We start from the raw sequence: 16415 nt of genomic DNA on the forward strand, positions 1-16415 counted from the left end.
ATACCTCCCACCCGATACTTTAGCAAATTTAGCCAACTCAAAGGGACAGCAGCAGCATTCAGGCCTGAGACTTGCTGTCAGGAAACTGAGAACTCAAGTTACCATACCCAGACTGAGCTTTGCAGAGGATACCCACCCCAAAACTCCCAAGCCTTCAAGGGCCTGTGAATAAGTTACACTGTTCATTGAAATAACAGTGGTACATTGTATATTGAGTAGCATAGTAACTCAAAAGAGCCGTTCCTCTCTCCCCTGGCGCCTTCCTTCATCTGCACCATGCGAGCTGTAGAGGAAGGGAGCAGCGAGGAACAAACAGCATGTATCATTGTGCTAGAATCACACATTCTGGCTTTGTGCTGTTGGCAGCCTGAGAAGCGAGATTACAGTACAACGGAGCATGCCCTGGAGTTCATTATTGCCGTTATAAATCGGGACCTGTGCGTCACACAGAAAAGGAGGCAATGGGCTGGCAAGACCTCTTTCTAAATAGATTCCCAAGTCAGCTACTTTGAGGAGCATGTCAGACGCCAGCAAGAGCTGCAGTGGTAGCATTGCCCAGGTAGGACTCAGCATCACAACAAGCCAGGTTTTGACCCACTTTCGTGTTGTGCATTTCATCTAAATGGAGTTAGTGCTGGCCATACTGACAACCCTGGAGACAGAAATCCTCTGTATACCCACAGGAAGAGATCCCTTGTGACCAACAGGAGTGCAAGTTATGTCACCTTTCACACACACTCACACCAGGGGGCCTTAGCCCTTTTGCCATGGCACAATCCCGGACCGTCCAATGCTCAGACTCTGCTGAGATTAAGTATGATGGGTGTTTTTGTGATGCTGCCATTTGTCCAATGAGAACTGGATTGAGACCCACCAAACTCATTTTACACAGACCACTGACCAGCCATCAAACCATAATGACCTTTGATCAGTGCCAAACTTGGCTAGATTTGAACTGATTGCGAGCCAAGAACTTGTCTGTTGCAAAAGACCCACCGCCTGTTCTGGCCAAATTATGGCATGGGCACATTCTGCTGTACCAAAATTCCTCCTGCCATTTCAACTGGATACTCCATCTTTCTATCCAAAACAACTGTGTAGTGTGTCTGTATGCTTTCAAACACCTCCGACTTTCTACCCCATAGGTAGCTGCAGATCAACGGTAGACCAAAAGATTTTTATTAAAATCTCCTTTGTGCAGTGCTTTTAGCACCATCAGGATGAAAGACACCATAGGAATGTAAAACATACAAGAGCAGATAAGGCATCTGGAATTTCAGAAGTGAATCCTGCCCTTAGACTCTCTTAATTCAGAAAAGCAAGGGCTATAACATAATTCTCCTGTTTTGTCAGAGCACATGGATTGCATCTCTGCAAGCCTCTTGGTTTATTCCTCACATGCGAGAATGCAGCGTCTCTCACAGCTATTCAATAGGCCTCCGTTGTTAACATTCTTTAACTCATTTCACTGATAGAGATTTTGCAGAGAAAAAAAAAAAATCACTCAGCCATCCGGTTGAAGAGCTGTATTGGTGTGATGACCCACAGCTGTAGATACAGGCACATCTAGTGTACCAGGTGTACATGCATTGCCTGAACAAATAGAACTTGGAACAAATCCTGTCCATTAACCTCAGTGTACCTGAGACACCACAGCAGGGCCCGTCTGCTTGTGAAAAATACTGTGGGATCTTGTGTAAATGAAAGTTGCATTTGACTCCATTGGGATTATATAGGTGTAGATGAGAGCAGCATTCGGCTCCCTTGTCTGTATTTTATTCTAACACTTGCAAGTGCAAAAGGTTGGGTTTTTTTAAGCTCACTAGCTATCCTATATAAAGCATCCCACAAACGCTCAGCTAGTGATTCTAGTAGGGTGGCATAGCTAGAAGCATATTTATGTCATATCAAAAGTGATGGCTATGATAACTGATAAGATCCTAGATAACTGCTGCTGTTTCCAGTTTCTCTAGCCACACCTTAAATCCTCTATGTTTAAGTGTTGATGATCCAGATGCTGGATGTCTCAAAGTATGGGTTTGAGACAAGTCCAACAGCCCATTTCTCCAGACCACCTAAAACTATGAGGAGAGCACAAAGCAGCCACTCAGTCATGGAGAGAATGGCCATAGCTTTGGCAATAGAAAGCTTAACCACAGCCCCTTACTCCACCATCACTGAGCACTGCCCCAGCCTAACCACCTCACTCCTGTCAGATAAAGCGAGGAGGGAGCAGAGAGAATGCTCCGTCACTGGCAGCAGTGCGTATGTTCACATACCAAAGCTCTGTCCTACTGCACATTCCAGAGTGAGAATATCCATGCTTAATTTGGCCCTGGCTTCTCAGCTAGAGAGCTGCAGGACCGATGTGAGGGTTGGGGACTGGTAGTGGTATGTGTCCATCTGTGACCTTTGGGAAAAGAGATTAGCAGAAGATTCCCACACTCCAACCCCTCAGGCTTAGAAATCAACTGCAGTTCGGTTTGAATGAAAAGGTTTGCTAAATAAAATGGAAAAGCAGACAAGTTTTCTACCACCTCTCCCCACTAGATGAGTATGTTGGGATGACTGTGTCCCAGGGACAGTCCTCTTGTGCAGAGATTGAGGTAATCTCAAATCTCACTGAAAACTCACTTGTGCAAAACTCACTAACACTAACTCAGCAGTAAAATGCTGCTAACATCCTTTTCAATGAAAGCACCCCCCGAAAAAGGGATACACATTTAGTGCTATCCTTTACATCACCAAGTGCACTTGTGTCACTTTGCCCATTTAAGGCTCCCTGGAGCAGTGACTGTTTGTTCCTGATTGGAGCTTAATAACAAAGTATAATAGTGAATCTGAGCAGGCGCATCTGCTATGGCTAGGCAACAAGCCTGGATAGCGTATCAGATCTACTCCAACCCTAAATATACTCTCCTTCACTCACTGTGTTCTCATTTACAGCAGTTGCTGAGTTATGAGGGATTAGCTTGCCTTGGAAATCACTATGTTCGCATTACCATAGTAATGCTTTCCTACAACTCCCTGAATGCTAGAGCACCTAAGATTGTGTTCCATTAACTCAGGATGGCACTAAGGTAACGGAATGGGCAAACTCAATTAACCTGAGGTTAGACATGCATGAAGTTCAGCAAACCAGCTTGGCAGTGCAGTTACATGTTGTGATAACATACAAGCTTGTCACATCATGATCCCCACGTGACAAGCATCCTGCACCCCAGAGATCTAACACTGGAGTACAGATAAGACACAACCAGTCTTACCAAAATGGCTTCTCTTTGTACTGCTGGGATAGGTTCCCAGACCACAAGCTCTTCACGTCCTGCCGCTTACCTATGTGGCTGATTCTTTCCTGCCATCCTCACCCCAGAGGTGAGTTTCAGGGGCATGCTCTCTTCTAGGCTGGGGACTTAATCTAATCATCATTGCAATGCAACATGACACATGCTGATCCATATTGTGCAAAACATTTGGTCAAGAAACCTGGAACCAGTCTGGTTGGTATTTCTGCCCATAGAATCCAATTAACCCTAATAAAGAACTTCTTGCTTTGTGACTACAATGTCAACATACATTCCATTCTACAGGGCAATCCTTGTTGCCTCTCATACTATAAAAACTACCTTTGTGTATTTTAAGACCAGGAGGGACTATTAGGATTCTCCAGTTGGGCCTCCTGCAGAACAATAGCACCCAAGAATTTCTGCATAAAGGGTACAAATTGAGATTCAGCTATTCTGTTTCTTATAGGGGTGGGAGAATTTAGTGACCCCTGTATTGCACAAAAGTACTGATCTTTTGTCCGGACTTCCGTCTGATAGACCATATGCTTCTCTCTCAGCATTTGGAATCCAGAAGACATTCCCCAGCAAGCCAAAACAATTAAGGTAAGTCAGATTTTAGATCTGATCTGGGCTCTATGGCTCCTTCCACAGAAAGATCTCAAAGTACTTTACAAATACTAACGAATTCAGCCACATGCCACGATGTAAGAGAATCTTCCTCCTCTCTGAATTTCCCCATCTCTAAAACAAAGAAACAATGTGCCCACATATAATGATTTGGTGGTCAATATTCTGAGCTACGGCCCCTCGCTGTCAAAACTGAAAAGAAGCTTGACACCATTCACATGCAGCATCTCAAAATGAGTGAAAACATCAAATGATACAAATTCAAGTCAAATGAAGAGATACATTTTCTAACTACACAGGTCCTGCTCTCTCAGCCAGTCAGCCAGCCAACACTAAGGTAGTATGGTCATCTCCGAATGCCTACCAACTTCTTTGTGAGAATCATCTTTGACTTTGACCCAATGAAAGCAAGATGAAAAGGACCCTCCAGAAGACCTATAACATGATGGCTGGATGGCATCAATAGACATCTGTCCCTCACAGGCATCCTATTCTGTAACATGCCAGATCTGGCATCTTGGAGGTGCATAATGCATTGAATGGCTTCCACCCTGTCTAAGGGACAGCACTAGAACTAACCAAAAAATCCAAAACCCCACATTCAAAGGATTAGATGTGTAGAGCCCAGGATAGAACACCAATCTCCTGACTTCAAGACCAATGTATTAGTAACAAGACTATCCTTCCTCCCTTTGGGACAGCAGGTCCCTTTAAACTACCTAGGGAACATGTAATTTTAAAACATGATCATAATGGTCCCTTCTGCCCTCTACTATATGAACATCTAGTCTGACCTCCTGCATAATACTGGCCAGAGGTTTTTACCAAGTAATAAAACACTGGGCCCTGATCTATTCACTTGCGACTGAAAGTGTGCCGCTGCCCCACCCTGGTGTGTTACATGCTCAAAGTGTACAAGAAAATGCATCTCTAACCTCTCATTCAAGTGCAGCAAAAAACTCCTCTTAGGTGCTTTCCAAGGGCACGTGCCCTTGGCATACCCATAACATAACCTCAGCTCTGAAGCAGACAGGTTTCCCCTGGAGGCTCCTCTATACCTCAGCAATTGTTGCCTCCCAGTTCATTCATCATTGTCAGATGACTAAGCCGCAGCTGATCAAATCCACCTAGACAGCCAGGGTGGCCTCCCCTGCACCATGGCAACCTCAGGAATCCTGTTTGCACTAGACCTTTCCTCTTTCCACCCCAGGCTTGTCTCTCGCACCAAAAGAAAACACCTTAGCTACCACAGAACTAAACAATAGCCTTCCACAAGTGAGACACCCCTTAGGCCCAGTTCTCTGCTCATTTACACCGGAGCAAGCAGACTGTCTTCAATGGCATGACACTATTTTTCTCAGGTCCCCTTACCTTACAATTCACTTGAAGCTATAAATAAGCAAGGAATTTAGTTCAAAGCTGCCTTTTGGGGCCAAATCTTCATTCTATTAATGTCAAAATTCCCATTGATTTCAATAGGACCAGGATTTTGCCCTTGACTGCTCAAACCAAAAGCTTTCCTTTTACTTCCTGAGATGAGCAGTCTGGGAAACGGAAATCATTCAATCCTTATTCAGTCTGCTTTACAATCATTTTCTCTTCCCTCACCCAGAAAGGTAAATGCAAGCATCTTTCCAGCCTAACTGAAATCTACCAGAACCCCACTGTGCTTCATATGCTTTTGATCCAGTTTTTTCTCTCAGTGGTGCCCAGAAGTTTCCTGACAACCTGGCACTAACATGCTTGTGTGAGCTCAAGTGTTTTTCCTCTCTCAGCAATGAGGTGGTCCCATACATTTGTATGGGGTTAAAATCAGGCAGTTTTACAGGGCTTTGGAGCTGTGCTCCAGCTCCGCTCCAGCTCCAGGCAAAAACCTGCAACTCTGCTGCTCCGCGCTCCAGCTCCAGGCTCCACTCCAAAGCCCTGGTTTCATAGTATGATTGGAGACTGGTATCCAGTCACCATTACATGAGGTGACAGTTCCTACCTGATGACTTTACTGGGAGAGGTGAAGCAATGAGCCAAGAACAAAGTGAACCACAGACATGCTGGTGCCAGGTTTGAGGAGGGCAACTCACTCAAAGAGCTCTTCAGAAGCAAGGTACAAGAGGGTCCCATATACTACAGTGAAAAGTAGGGGTGTGCACAGGAGTTTAAATTCCACTACTTTTGGGGGGAGGGTATATTCTGTGACCCTGTTATGGCCCTGGGCTGGAGGAGCTCCCTCTCCCTGCCAGAGTCATTGGGCCAGAGGAGCTCTGTGCCCCCATCAAATATTGGGGGGGGCATGCCCCTGCTTGCACCCACTTTTTCATGCCCTCCATTCTATCCAGGTTGTTATACTGTACCCCCCTCCAAGGCATCTGAGCACCAGCATCCACTTTCCTGCCCTTTGAGCAACAATATAGCCAACGAGACTATCACTTCCAAGACAGCACTGCAGCGCCAAACATTTCCTGTGGGGTTGACAAAAATCTCAGACCACCTATGGAAGTGGCCCATTTCCTACTGGATTGCTTGGCTATTATATAGAATCATAGAAATGTGGGGCTGGACGGGATCTAGAGTGGTCATTTAGTCCCTTCTCTCATGCGGAAGTAAAGTATACTTATACCACGCGGCCGGAAATACAGTTTTAGCATATGTGAGTGTCTCCCTCCAGTAGCTGGATCAGCATGGATAGCAGCCTACTACCTACTCACAGCTAACTGAGTTATTCCCTTAGCTCAGGTAGTACAGGCTTATGTTTTTGATGCTAAAGTCCTGAGATCTATTGATGCTGACAACCTAAGGCTTGCATGTGTGTGTGGGTTGGGGATAGGGGGCCGTGCACTGGTTTGTTACATTTGCTTTAGCACCTTCCGACATAACAAGTATATTTTAATCTCCCATTCCCCACTTATTGAGAATGTTCGTTAACCATTTATATTTCACAATGTCAGAGTTAATTACCGTCCTCCCTATTTTGGGACCCACCTCATCTGACCTGTAATATTCCACTGCAAATGTTGGTATGGGGTTTCTCAGTTCTGCTTTATCTCAGACATGCTTTTGCAATGCATGAGCTACGTGCTGGAACAAAATGCAATAAAAAGCGCTTTAAATAAAGAAAGACAGTGCAAGCAACAATCCTTATCTTCCTATCTGCATCATAAAAATGCAAAGACACCCATATGGCCCATTGCAAAAGAATGAGTTTCCTGCAGGCACTGTGCTGTGTCACTCATTCGTATACACAAGATGTACTGTACACAGCTACGGAGATCACAAAATCCCTCTGCTAACAGGGAAAACTCATATTTCATAGCTAGGATGTCATCACCTGGCTTCATTTCACAACTGGTCAGAATGGCTGAATCAGGGCTTTTCCAAAAGGCCAAAATATCAAAATATTTTCTCAGGCTTAAAATGCAAGATTTCTGATTAAGACAGAGAAAAGCATGTTCCAACTGGAAAAAAAGAGCTAGATGGAAACGGTTGTAAGATGGTGTGTTGATGTAATAGCACTAGCAAAGAAGAGCAAGCATGCCGACACGTAAGAAGTGATGTGTGTGTGTTGTGTACAGAAGAGTGTGCGTGTATGTCTGAGTGTACACGGGTTCCTGTGACTGTAAGCATACCAATGCATTTGCCAGCTTGAGGGCGGGTATGCACCTGTGCAACACATGCCTCTTCTCTATATCTGAAAAGAAGTTTAGAGGAGGAGTGCTGTAAGTTCGTAATCAGGAAGGGGAGAGGTTTCTCATATAACAAATGCAACCCTAGCTACAAAAGCCAATCTCTTCTCTGCTGTTCTATTTCATGTGCACATGGCACTTCCTGTAGGTATGACATCCTAATCTATTTCCAGGACCAGCTCATTTGACTTTCTACAGTGGCAAGCTCACCAACATCTGCTTAAACCATAAAGACAGTCACCCTGCGAGAAACACACATGCTTAGTCTGGAGAGAGCATCCTCCAAAGAAAGTTTGGAAATCCATGAACTCCAGCGGCGTCAAAACCACAGTGGTGAGATCATTTGGTGACTGTGAAGATGATAGACGCTTCTGTAGGCTCTTATCCAGTTTGCCTGTGCAGTATTATTAACCTGGGAGTTCTGATATTCATAGCATGATCCAATCATTTTCTGACAAAATGAGAGGATTAGGCACACTTCACTGTACACAACAGAATTAACTGAAGCTTTGAAGCAATGCTGTGGGTCTTGGATGGCCTTCTTGTGTTTTTAAGCCACTGTCTGCTTCAGTTGGAACCCAAACAGTCCTTTTCTGTGACGTGTCTTCTTTCACAGGCATTAATTATTTTCCTGGAGCATTTTAGGCCATCTAAAAAAAGCAAAGAATTATTTTGCCTTCTGCCTGCCTGAGTCAGCTACCAATTTAAGAGCTTTCAAGGACCCTGAAACCACAGAACCCAGGCCCTCCAATTACCTGAAGCCATGGCATAGAATCCATGCCCTCACCCTCACAGAACTTCAGTAGCATTCAAACACATTTGATTTGAATTCTAGGGGTGTAAATGAAGGCCAAATTTTGTAGCGACCAAATGTTGCTTCCAGCAGATGAGTGTTCTGCAGCTCATCTATGTAATGAATTTGCTGTCTCCATCCAATTCTTATTGGACCGTTGCCCACAACAGAAAAAAATTCCACCAACACAACAGGCTCTGACCATTGACAGTGTCAGCAAAATGGGCAAGAGTTGAATGAAAACAGACTTCCCTTGTTCTCCCTGGAGATGGTCACACTAAGGCTAGATTGGATCCTGTTTGATAGGGACTAGAGGGCGAGTATTATTGTGCACTCATGGCTTTCCTCACCAAGTAGGTTACAGTAGGAAGATAACATCAGTTAGAAGCTGGGCTGATCCCAACAACAAAAAATAGAAAAATCCAAAGCAAAAAAGTTAATTATAAAGAATTTTTCTCCCCCCCTCAGTTTGGATTGCTCGATACATTGCAAAACAAAATGCACTCAAACTACATGTATAAAAAGGTTGTATTTGACATCTAGCAACCTGAGATTCATTATCACTGTTTAAAGTGTTACCAGAGTCCCTAGATAAAAATTCAGTCTGTCAGACAGTTGAGTATAATTTATTCTTCCCTAAATATATTTAACCACACACACTTGGGGGGGGGGGGGAGAAGAGGGAGTGAATGTTATCAAGGGATCAAGAGCCATTCCAAACGCAAGAACAATCTTATCAACTTCTTCCAATTCACTGCATCTTTCAGTCACATGGGCAGCATTTTACTTGGCTCATTTTCCATGCAAGGCTCAGTTAAAAGAGCACAATTCCATTTATTTTGAACCCTGTGGACTGCGAAGAATCCAGGCAATGTTTTTCAAGCCTAGATGCCAGAGGGAGGGAAAAGTATCCCTGGGGCATGCTATTTTTAATGCCTCTCTAGAAGTGATGACACTCTGGCAATAGTAGATGACAACTTTGCAGCAGCCTCAGTAGTGAAAATATGAAAGCCACATAAGACAGCAATTGCCAGGCTCATGTCATGAAGACCACAGAGTCTTATCTTCTCTTTAAGACTTTTCATTTCAGTGGCCTGATGTAATAGTGATTGTCACAGACCTTTCCCATTAATAGCGCTGCAGGGAAAAGGGGGAAAGGATAGACCAAACAATTCTGCAGCTTATGTCCTGTTTAAGAGCTGCTCTTCCAGAAAAGCATAACCACACAAAAGGCAATGTTGTCAATCTATGCCCCGGGTGACAGCAATGCAACAATTGGCCACTTCTTTTGCCCTGAAGAGTTCTGTCAGGGCAGTGGACAGATCAAAGGTCCATGATGTTACTATCTGGAAGCTGCTGATAGACCTGACCATCGATCACAAAGTGCCATTTCTCTGCACATCCAAGTCACTCCTTAAGTGGCACACTGGGAGAAAACTAGCTGGCTTATGCTCAACTCAAATATAAAGAGAATGTCTGTTGGAGTGGAGAAAGATTTGGCAGAGCTTAGGACTTCACTCCTCGGGATCTATTAAACATTTCAGATAGCAGCAGGGCCAGAAATGCCTTTTCAAGTACAGCTGGCCAAGGGAGTTCAGCCCTTGTTCTCAAGCACAGAACTCATCATGGTCATTGGTATATTTGCTAACTCCAGGCACTGTAGTTGGGGTGCTCAGGAGTCCACCTGAGATGTGCAGGTAGTTCAGAATACAGCTGTCTGCCTCCATCAAATTGCAGATTCAAGAGAATGTTTGCAAAGAGCTGCCCTGCCAATGGTTGGGAATGTCTGACATGCAGTATCAAAATGGACATAGGAACACATGCCAATCATATTCTATGGGTGTTTCTGTCCATTAAGATTGGAAACTTTTTGCTTCTTGATTTTCTCTCACCTAGGGATTTTAGTGGGTTTTTTTGTTTTCCATTGTTTTACTTGTGGCAGAATTAGGTCTATAATTTAATAAAACAAGAGATCATCCCAGGCAAAGAAAAACGATCAGGCTTGGGTCGGGGTGGGAAGAGCCTTGCTAAAGTTTTGCTCTGTTCCATGAGTTTCAGGGAATGAAATCTTTAGCAATAAAAGTTAAAAACCAGAATCTGCACAGGAATGAAGCGGTTCAAAAGAGGAAAATGCAAAGAAGCCCATTTGAAATCTGAAAAGCCTGCCTCAGTCAGAGTCTAAACACAAAATAAAGGCTGTTCACCTCCTCCCCTCCCCAGACACCTTTTAAATATTTTTGTTTTGAGTACAAAAGCTTCTGCCTTGATAGCCATGGAAAGGGAGTCCCCTGTTTATCCACAGAACAAACAGCATGGTAGTAGTGACCAAATAGCAAGTGTGAAAAATTGGGACAGAGGTGGGGGGGTAAGAGGCGCCTATATAAGAAAAAGCCCCAAAAATCAGAACATCTGGTCACCCTAGCTGCTTTCCCCACAGTACTTCAATCCCATACTGGGAATCCACTCTTAGGGTGAAGAAGCTACTTCAATCTAGGACTGTTCAGCCCTTGGCATCTCTGTTGAGATTTTCAACAAGTGAGTCCACTGTGTTAATGGGTTTTCAACACGAACACTCATCCACTAAGAGCTGGACTGAGGCCACCAAAACTATTTCATAGAAACCACTGAATCCTTCTCTTCGTTTGTGCACAGATGGTCTGGATTTGAACCAGCAACCTAGAAGTCAAAGGTGATAAAGCCCATTATCTCTCCCCAAATCACTCAGGGACCCTGAGGTTTGTCTAGGAAGTTCATTAGCACTACGCATAAAGTTTTTGAATAATAACTGGTACTCCTAATCCTCTTCAGGGAGCTCTCTACCTCATTTCTAGAGAGGAGGCGGCGTTAGGTAAAGGGGGCTGCATGTTGGCAAGGGTCAGCCTGCCTGCTGCCAAAGGTTATGCTACATCCCAGTCTTCATCTAGTACACAAAGCCAGGAGCAAGCAAAAGATGAACTCTGAAGATGTCCAGGAAACATGGAGAGAGAAAAAAATGGAGCGTAAGATCAGAACAACCTTGGCTGGCTGCTCTTGCTATAGGAAAAATGCACAGGCTTTGAGTGGCTATGTTGCCCCTTGGAGGCATGGGGACCACAGAGAGCAGCTCCTCCACCTCCTGCCTGGCTCCTCAAAATGCCAAGGAGTCTCACCCCTCTGGAGCTCCAGCACGGTCTTCCAAAGGGTCTCAGAAATGAGACATTATCCTGCTCCACATATGGTAGAGGATATCAAGCCAATGACTTGTGAGAGCAAAGGGGTTGATCAGGGCCTTTTAAATTAGACTAAACTCTACAGCAAAGTAGCCCACTGCCAGCAGAGAAGTGGCAGACCTGGTACAATTTGTCATCATGCACTGTATCTGCTCCACCCTCACCTCCCCACAGGAGATAGAGCAGCAGGACAGAGCCACCCATTGCAGGGAACTGGGCTGTATGCAGGGTTTTGGGTGGTGGGTTTTTTTAAGTGACTGGAACAGGAAGTTTATTTAAACACCATAAAAGTCTCATCTGGGGGCAAACTTCATAGTTCATGAGGAATTAAACTTTAGCTCAGGAGGGAGGAAGGTCCTGGGAAAGCACATTCCTGCATCCCAGTGTTCGAAGTAGCATTAGCTGACTGTCCCTGGCCTGGGAGGGAGGCAGAGAGAGCAGTAACTTAGAAACAAAGAGGGAGGGAGAAAATTTGCTAGGAAGAAAACTTTAATACAAGTTACAAATTATTACCTCCCCCACTATCCAAACACATGCAGTAGATAGCATCCCTTCTCATTGGGGCAACAATCCTGCAAAAAGGGAGTGAAAGTGCCTTTCAAGCTCAATCGCTGTGTCAGTGGCTGCATTATAGCTCCTTCCATCCTAGGGGCACTATAAATGTCAAGGAATTAAAAGCCTCTCAACCCCCACACCCAGGGTGGGTAGGCAAACGTTGTTAGATTGTTAGGTCTTTTAGGCAGGTCACATGTCCTGCTCCATGCTTGGGAAAGCACCACAAAGCATGTGGGACACTTATTATTCCCATTTAATGATGGAGAGAAAGAGGATGAAATCCTAGCTGTACTGAAGTCAATGAGAGTTGTGGCCTGGATTTCACTCAGAGTGGTTAAGTGACTTGCCCAAAGTTACATAGTGAGCCCACTTTAGAGCCATATAAAGCTCTCAGATACCACAGAGATGAACACAGGATAGATACATAGCAACCCAGAAGTCCCAAGTCCCCTGTTCTAATCACTAAGCTGCACTGTCCTCCTGGAGCCAAGAAAAGAACCAAGTAGTCCCAATTCCAAGTCCTCTATGTTCTCTGCCCTGTTGCTGAACAGCTGCTGTATGCAGTAAGGTAGCTGTGGTGGCAGTTTGCCATAGGAACCTTAAGGACAGATTACGGTCTACTGCTGATCATGACTTCTGCGTGTGCATGACGGAGTTCATAAATCCAAAGTTTAATTAACAAAACAAGGAGGAGAGGGAAATGAGCCTTTTCTGGGCTGCCCGATGAACTGGAACGAGATGGCTCATCTGTCCAGGTCTGGCCCACAAAGCATTGCTAAGACAAACATTATTTACCTCTAAAAAAAGAGCAAAGTACAAGGAACTTTCCCTTCCCAGTTACAGCACACACCCTGAACTGGACTAAGTTCACAGACAGGTTGGGCAGGGTATAGTCCATATCAAGAATGAAAGACCTAATAATCACAGGGCTGGGGAGAGGCACCTGGAATCGGCCCCGATGCTTAACTTTCCCAGTGTTATCTATGTTAAATTGTCAGTAAGTAAGGAGAAAAGATCCCAGCAGAGCCATACCTTGATGGCAAGAGGATCAGATTGGGAAATTGACACCATCCTGCACAACACTCACATAGCAACTTGCTCAGTATCCAGCATGACAAACATCAATGCTATATGAAGAGAATTAAAATCATCCCCACAGCTACAGTCAGTGCAGCAACCCTGGGCTGTCAGGACCAAGCCCCTCCTATCAGCTGTTTGAATGTCAAGCCTGCAGAACATTGATTCTAAAGCCAAATTATGTCCCTAGAAAATGCAAAGCTCCCACTGGCCTGCTAATCTAGGTATTTATAACACACCCATCACTATAGTAGCTCTGTCTCTTGTAAATTTTTATTGAGCCATTTGAGTGGCTACAAAGACCTCAGTTCTGCCTTCTCTCCCACTCTGTAAGACGAGTTAGAAGTACTAGGAATTCATTTCATTCTTTGTATTCTTATTTCTCTCTGCTCTTCCCTCTAACTGGAAGCATCTGGGTTCACTGTAAAAAGACCTTACTGTTAACTTCAAGCTCTCAACTGCCTATTACTAAGGGATACTTGAGCTGAGGACCTCAATTCCAATCTCTCAGTCACCTGCCAGTACACATATGCACACTGAGAGCCTCCGTGTTAGCTCTTAACTCAGATGGTAGATCCTTGGTCCCCCACAGAAGTATGTCCAGGTAAAAGACAATGCTAGAATGCCAGATTCACTCAGCTGCTCTTAACTCACCAGGTGATGTAAACGACCTGTCTGCAGTCATTGTTTTTTTACACAGAAAATCCCCTTGTAATCACTGAACTTTAATCATACATAACAAAAACATATTGGCTAATTCTTAGTCCCAACAAAGTCAATTGCAAAACTCTAGAGACATCAATAGAGACCAGATTCTTGCCAACCTTGTTGGATTGACAAAATTGTCTTTATTCACTCACCTTGACCTGTCCGTTTCTCAACAAACACAAAATTCAGTAAAATTTCAAATAAACAATCTCTGCACAGCATAAATTGAAAAAGTCCCTTCATAAGATCCACCAGCAATTCTCCACCCTGCACACTTGATAACAGCTGTGGCCATTCCGTCTGCAGCCTTGGCATGCAGCAAGCTTGCAGAAATGGCACTCTCGCCTCCTACGCTAAAGAGGAAGCTGTCTATCAATGCCTTGGTATTGTTACCAGGAAACCAGTCAGGAGCGAATGAGGAGAAAGCTATGCCCACAATTTTCAGTGAATGAAACAAAGATAAGTGAATGAAACAAAGATAAAGTGGAAAGATAACATTAAGGTCTAACAAAAACAAGCAAAATGTGTTGACAAGATTTCATTCTTCAGAAATCAGCAGGCCTCCTCCATATTTCAGCAAAGCATGAACAGAGGGACTGAAACCACCTGGAAAGAAACACTCAGCAGCACTAGCATTTCATAGCAAAATTGTCTGCAAATAAGCAGCGTAACTAGCGAACACCACCACTGTTTAAGACTCCCCGTTATAATCTAAAGCATCATTGACAACTTTTATAAGCCATGATTTTAACCCCCAGAGTGTCACGTTAGGCTTCCAGCATTGAAACAGGTTTGGTGAGAGGTGAATGGAGATGCTTTTGCAATCAGCCAAGAGGACTGGTGGAGAGCCCAAATCAGAAAAGAATCTACCAAGGTTCCTCCAAAGCTGCAGGGCCGGCTGATACGATTTATAATTTGTATTGTGGTAGCCTCTAGGAGCCCCAGTCATGGACCAGGCCCCCATTGTGCTAGGCACTGTACAAACATAGGACACACAAAAAGTCCCTGCCCCAAAAGCTTACAATCTAAGGGCAGCTTCTCTTGCACCAGGAGATATTTGCCTCCTGATCAGAAGAGCCTCAGAGGGGTCCTTTCTTGCTGCTGCAGGCTCCTGCATTTCATTGCTCAGAAAGCATCAGGCCCTCGAAATTCTTAGTCTGTTATATCTCCTTTCCGTCCCATCTGCCCACAGAACAGAACAGAACAGCACAGCAAAGTGAGGAATTTTCCATTTCCAGGGAACTGAAACAAATGGCTCAATTCCTTCTATGGAAATTGCATTCCCTTAAGTATTTATTTCTGGCCCTGCCTGTCCTGAGTGAACCCTCTCCCCAGGATCCCAGAGGGAGAGAGAGATGAGACCTAACCCTGCTGCTATAACTCTAACATCCTTCAGCAGAAATCCAAGAGAGACCCTTGTATGTTATGACCCTCTCCTTCAATTTCCATGCAACATTTAAGGAACCAGGAAAACAGAACAGCAAGGGACTGTTCACTGATATTTGATAGAGTCCCTGAGAAGCAACAGCAGCTGTACAGCTGAACTCAAGACTTGCAGGATCCTGGGAATTCCACCCCAGTACCTGTGGGAGCTCTAAGAGCCGCTCTCCCACCCACAGGGTCCTGGGAATTCCCTTAACACCTATCTCCATGAGCCATTCTCCTTCAGACAAGATCCCAGGAAGTCTCGCTGTACCTGCTGAATTAAATCAAGCTCAGATCCAAGAGTTCGCCTATCTATTTTAATCCTTTGTTACATTCGAGGAAGGATGAACAGGGGTGGAGGGAAAGAGATACAAATCAAATTTAGGTCGTCCTCCTGCCTCTGCAACAGACGTGCAGCGTGATCTTGAGTGAGACACTACTTCTCTATTCCTCTTTTTTTTTCCCTCTGAAAAACGGAGGTGACACTTCCACAACCCTCTCCCAAAAGGCAGGGGAAGTTGATCTGTGTTAGTGCTGTGTTTTGAGATCCTTCAAGTCCAGGCATTATTACAAGAATAATAAATTAGCCCATTTTATCCAAGGATTGTTGAGCTCTATCATCCCCATTTCACAGATGGGGAAACTGAGGCATAGATTGACTAACCCGTTTATATCGTGAGACAGTGGCAGAGTCTGAAGAAGGCTATTTTTAATAGCATATTCATCAGTAATCAAGTCCTATGTACTGTGACAAAGTTCCTCCTCTACCTTGGTGGGTCCTGCACTTATTGGCGGATTTTCTTGCCTCAGAGATTTACCATGTGGATTGGGGAACAGCCCAGAGACCTTCCCCTCTGGAAGAACCCACAGTCCAGGTCAATTGGGAGGTTGGGGGGGGGGGGAACCCAGGCCCGCCCTCTACTCCGGGTTCTAGCGCAGGGCCCTGTGGACTGCAGCTGTCTATAGTGCCTCCTGTAACAGCTACAACTCCCTGGGCTACTTCCCCATGGCCGCCTCCAAACACCTTCCTTATTCTCACCACAGGACCTTCCTCCTA

General features: G+C 44.7%; 1 protein-coding gene across 6 annotated transcripts in view; it reads right to left on the reverse strand.

Moving 5' to 3' along the window:
• The window catches only part of DAAM2 (dishevelled associated activator of morphogenesis 2), a 243644-nt gene that overhangs the window by 188600 nt on the left and 38629 nt on the right, over positions 1-16415 (reverse strand). For 2 of the 6 annotated variants that reach the window (XM_054022488.1, XM_054022483.1), the window contains exon 1: positions 14086-14262. The exons of 3 other annotated variants lie outside the window; for them this stretch is intronic. The gene's annotated coding sequence lies outside the window, so the exon portion shown is untranslated. Of the gene's footprint in view, positions 1-7848; positions 7917-14085; positions 14263-16415 lie in introns of those variants that run through there. One more of the 6 variants, XM_054022486.1, reaches the window with a different exon arrangement.

Source organism: Malaclemys terrapin, chromosome 3 (genome assembly GCF_027887155.1).
Source record: "Malaclemys terrapin pileata isolate rMalTer1 chromosome 3, rMalTer1.hap1, whole genome shotgun sequence".
In the NCBI taxonomy this organism is placed as follows: Eukaryota; Metazoa; Chordata; order Testudines; family Emydidae; genus Malaclemys; species Malaclemys terrapin.